A 5623-nucleotide genomic window follows, 5' to 3' on the forward strand; every position below is an offset into this window, starting at 1 on the left:
AATTGGGGAATGGCTGATCAAATTGTGGTATATGTTGGTGATGGAATACTATTGAGCTCAAAGGAATAACAAACTGGAGGAATTCCATGTGAACTGGAAAGACCTCCAGGAGTTGATGCAGAGTGAAAGGAGCAGAACCAGAACATTGTACACAGAGACTGATACACTGTGGTAAAATCGAATGTAATGGACTTCTGTACTGGCAGCAATGCAATGACCCAGGACAGTTCTCTGGGATTTATGGAAAGGAACACTACCCACATTCAGAGGAAGAACTGCAGGAGTGGAAACAACCGCTTGAACACATGGGTTGATTCGGATATGGTTGGGGATGTAGACACTAAATGATCACACCAATGCAACTATCAATAATATGTAAATAAATCTTGACTGAACACACATGTTAAAACCAGTGGAAATGCGATTTGGATATGGGGGGAGCCCTTAAGGGGGATGAAGGGGAAAGTAAAAACAGGAATCATGTAACCATGGAAATTTTTTTCTAAAAAAATAAAATATTTAAATCATAAAAAAATAAATAAAAGACAGCTTGAAAAAAATTAGTAAAGACAACATGTAAGCTGGGAAATGATAAATGAGCAAGACTTTGCTACAGTAATTACTTTAGTATTGAAACAAATGAGCAACTTCACAGCAACATTATCTTCTGTCTTTGGATATACAAGTATATATTCATATTGTGTATATACTGTTTTCTTTTTGCTATTGAAAAAATCCCAGAAAAAAAAAGAACTCAGGTTTTGACCTAGGTTATGAGTCAGATTATGGCCAGGATTAGGGGTCAATCTATAAATTAGGTGAAGGGATTAGTTAATTCCTTTACTCAATGAATAGTGCTTACAGTGTACAAAGCCTTGTGTACCTCAAGGAAGGTGAGACTCACGGGAGTAAGATACCTTTGCCCTGAAGGACCTTATAGTCTAGTAGAGAAGATAAGATGGGAGGAGAGATGAATATGCATTGCAGTCATGCATAAGAAAGATCCTTCCAAAGTACAAAAGGAACTCTGACAGATGATCAAGTCATCATTTCTATTGAACCAGGCAAAATTTGATGGAGGAGAAGGGACTTGAACTAGACTCGAAGGATCTTTAGAACTAGATAGGTGAAGGGACAACTTGAAAAAGGAGTGCAGAAGGAGGTAGTGAGGTGGCTCAGTGGATTGAGAGTCAGGTCTTGGGTTCAAATTTGATCTTAGACATTTCCTAGCTGGGTGACCCTGGACAAGTCACTTAACCCCCATTGCCTAGCCCTTACCACTCTTCTCTCTTCTGCCTTAGAACCAATACTCAGTATTGATTCTAATATGGAAGGTAAGGTTTAAAAAAAAAGTTAGATTGTCCACACTTACAAAAATGAACAATATGGAAATATGTTTTGCATATATTATGCATAACCCAGATCGAACCATTTGCCATTTCTGGGAGTGAGGAGTGAAGGAAGGAGAGAGATAATTGGCTCATATAGCTTCAGAAAACTTATGTGGAAATGTGTTATTAAATATAATTGGTAAAAGTTTAATTTAATTTAATTTTTTAAAAAAAGGAAGTTAGGCTATTCAAAATGAAGTGATGGTCAATCAACCAGTCTATGAATTAACCAGGACAGATTAAGCTTGCTTGCCAGGCACTAGGCTAGATGTTGAGGTTACAAATACAAAGAATAAAATCATTCTTGCTCACGAAGAGTGTACATTTCTTTTTTTTTTTTTTTTTTTAACCCTTGTACTTCGGTGTATTGTCTCATAGGTGGAAGATTGGTAAGGGTGGGCAATGAGGGTCAAGTGACTTGCCCAGGGTCACACAGCTGGGAAGTGGCTGAGGCCGGGTTTGAACCTAGGACCTCCTGTCTCTAGTCCTGACTCTCACTCCACTGAGCTACCCAGCTGCCCCAAGAGTGTACATTTCTAATGGGAAGAAGACCTTTAATCCTGCCATACTTTTTCCTGGTCAGAGCAGATCCTAAGTAATGGCGTTAAATTTCGAAGATTTTAGAGAGCAGGTTGTCAAGCTAGAGACTCTTTTGAGTAGTGCAACCAGGAGAGTAAAGGGATTATAGGCACTGTCATATGGATTTGTTGAAAAGCCTAAGAATGTGTAGCCTAAGAAAAGGAGACTTCTGAGGTGCAGTGGAAAGAGCCCTGGGCTGGAAGTCTGGAAGACTTGAGTGCATGTTGGAGTCTGATTGCAGATCAAAGAATGCTGTCTTGTCTTTTATTTCTTTCCTTCATGAGTTTTTTACTGCATGTGTGATCTGTGCTTCTGTCAAGGCATGAGCAATATGAAAATATATACTAAATGAAAGCATTGATATAACTAATCTGTATCAGACTACTTACTGCCTTGGGAGGCAGGGAAGGAAGGAAGGGAGAAAATCTGAATCCTAAAATGTCAGAAAACAACAGTCAGAAATCGTTTCTAGGGGCAGCTGGGTGGTTCAGTGGATTGAGAGCCAGGCCTAGAGATGGGGGGGGGGTCCTGGGTTCAAATTTGACCTCAGACACTTCTTAGTTGTGTGACCCTGGGCAAGTCACATAACCCCCATTGCCTAGCCCTTACCTCTCTTCTGCCTTGGAACCAATACACAATATTGATTCTAAGACAGAAGGTAAGGGTTTAAAAAAAATTGTTTCTATATGTAACTGAAAAAAAAAAAAGCACCTTGGGAAAAAAAAGAGGAATTCATATCTAACATCAGATGCTTAAATGTATGACCACAGGCAGGTCACTTAATCTGCCTCAAGTTCCTCATCTGTAAAATAGGAACAATAGCACCTACCTCCCAGGGTTGTTGTGAGGATCAAATGAGACAATAATTGTGAAGCACTTAATATAGTACCTGGCACATGTTAAGCTCTATATAAATAATGTTAGCTGTTATTGTTATTTGAAGTGCTGTTTTAGGATTCAACTTCTTCTGATTGGCCACAAAAGCCAAAAGTTGGAGCCACATCTGGAAACTACAGAGAAACTGGTTTCATTTAGATGTAATGAAAAGGTTCCTGGCAATTAGAGCAATGTCAAAGTAGAGTGAGCTGACCTGGGCAGTCTTATACTTATTTCTTGCCCTGAAGCCTTTCAGGTAGAGGAACATTTGTTAAGGATATTGGAGAAGGGGTGGATTCTTGTGTGGATTGATCTAGAAGACCTCTGAGTTTCCTTTTAACTCAGATTCTGCAAATACCTGTTTTTAAACTTGATTTTATTTATTTGAAAATTAAGTCTTATTTTCCTATCTACATTCTCTCTTCTCCCACCCACTCCCCAAATGAGAAAGAAAGAAAGAAAAAAAACAAAACCTCTATTCCAAACACATCTTCTCAAGCAAAACAAAGTAGACACTGGCTGTGTCCGGAAAAAAAAAAAATTATGTCTCAGTTTGTACTTTGAGTCTATCACCTCTCTATCAGGAAGTGGGTGACATGTTTCATTTTGAGTCCTATGGAATTGTGGTTGGTTGTTGAAATACACATATTATTAATGCCTGATAATTTGACTCTCCAAAGGATATAGGCATTTATTCTGCAATTGTGCCTGAATATAAATAACATGATTTTGTCGTAATACTTCTATTACACTTCTAAATGGAATAAATGACTTTTTGAAGCTATAAGATGGCATTCCTACCTTATTTGATAGGGAACCACTGAAGGTTTAGGGGGGAAGGTAGGAGTCAGATCTGTGTTTTAGAAATATTTGGGAAGTATTGGTCACATAGTTTGATAGGGATATGATTAGGGTTTTGATGTTAAAAAGATCACTCTGCTGCAAATAGGAATAACATGGAGATAGATTTTGAACAGTGTAATCCAGTGGAACTGCTTGTCAGCTTTGGGAGCGGGGAGGAAAGAGGAAAGGGGGAAGAATCATGAATCATGGAACCATGGAAAAATATTCTAAATTAAAAAAGAGAAAAAAAAATAAATATTGGGAAGCAATATGGATTTGACTCTTGAGACCAGGACACCCAGATCTTAAAGGAATAGATTATAGTTACATTCTTCTCTGCATAGGATCACTCTTTCCCAAAGGATAAGAGCTTAGATATCATCTAGACCAATTCTCTCATTTTACATAGATGCGTAAAATGAAGCCCACTGAAGGGAAGAAATGGGATCAGGGTTGCATAAGCTGTTCATCCATCATAATTTGGGATTTGAACACAGAGTTGCCTCTCTGGGAATATATTAAAGAATTTATCCCTTAATATCTCTTTCTGAAAAATGGGCATGTCTAGGTCTTATAGGGGATGAGGCCTACATACCTAAGTTGCCAGAGTTTCTACCTCTCAATGCTCAGCCAGCTCCCAGATTTCTATTCTTCCTCTTCTTAGGAAACAGACATGGAAAGAAGTCCCAGCTGTTGGTCGGGTCCCTGAAGATAATGGAATTGTTCAGGGGACACAGAGACATCTGGTCCATGTCAGGAAGTGGCTTAGATCTACTGTGGTCCTTGGGTTGGGCTGGAGAATCACTGTTTATTAAGGGGATAGATTATGTTTATCTAGGAAGACCCTGGGCCTCTTAGGCAGCCTGATTCATCTGGAAAGGGTCAGCTAGACCTTTAATGAGGAAAGCCTGTGTGTGTGTGTGTGTGTGTGTGTGTGTGTGTGTGTGTGTGTGTGTGTGTGTTTATCTGTTATGTATGCATTATTTTATGACTAGTATATGTTCTATCCATTGTGAATATATTATGGATTGGTTCTGTTGTCTTATGTATCTTGTGTGTCTTGCATACATGTTGTATGACATACTACACATACACATGAGTCTGGCATGTGTGTATGTATATATGTATGTATATCTGAGTGTGTGTGTCCCTGCGTATGTTGGGGATTGTTAGTCCAGAGAAGCAGAAGTTGGAATTCTCAATTTCCCATCTCAGACCCCTCAGGAAAAGGTATTCTCGACAAACGGCATGGAAAGTGCAAAAGAATGGAAGCAGGAGAATCCAAGAGATATTCTGGAAAGATGTGTCCCAGGCTGCCTGGGCTATAGAGTGCATAAATTGGACTGTAGGAGATAAGTTTGGGTGTCATCCTTGCACAGGGGCCATGCTAATCTTCTCTGTATTGTTTCCAGTTTTTGAATGTGTGCTGCCGAAGCGAGCACAGTAGGGGATAAGTTTGGGAAGGCAGGTGGAGTCCAGGTGAAGGGTGACCTTGAATAACAGGTTGAAGAATCCCAGAATCCCAGAATTTGAGTGTTGAAAAGGATCTCATGGCCATTGAGGATAATCCATACATAACATTTTTGACAAGTGGTCATGTGTGCAGCCTCTTCCTGAAACTTGATGAAAAGGAAGAGCCCATCACCCTCCTAGAGTAGCCCATTTGGGTTACTTTGGAATAGATCTAATTGTGAGGAAGTTTTCCCTGACATGAAGATTCCATTTATCTCTTTGCAATTTTCCTTCCCTCGTTGCTCTGAGTTCTGCTCTCTTGGGACAAATAGAACAAGTCTAATCTCTTTTCCACAAGATGGCCCTTCAAATACTTCAGTCAATCAATCAAAAAACATTTATTATGCTCTTGTTGGTGTCAGGCACCATCCCAAGTGACGGGGATACAAAGAAGCTGCTAGCACATTGTTTTCTTTTGTCTC

The 5623-nt window shown here is 39.4% G+C and overlaps 1 non-coding gene across 1 annotated transcript; it reads right to left on the reverse strand.

Moving 5' to 3' along the window:
* Positions 1 to 5023: 5023 nt before the first annotated feature.
* Positions 5024 to 5131, reverse strand: LOC123238367. The gene has a single exon (XR_006505563.1). It is a non-coding gene; the product is annotated as a U6 spliceosomal RNA (small nuclear RNA).
* Positions 5132 to 5623: the final 492 nt, after the last annotated feature.

Source organism: Gracilinanus agilis, chromosome 2 (genome assembly GCF_016433145.1).
Source record: "Gracilinanus agilis isolate LMUSP501 chromosome 2, AgileGrace, whole genome shotgun sequence".
Lineage (NCBI taxonomy): Eukaryota > Metazoa > Chordata > Mammalia > Didelphimorphia > Didelphidae > Gracilinanus > Gracilinanus agilis.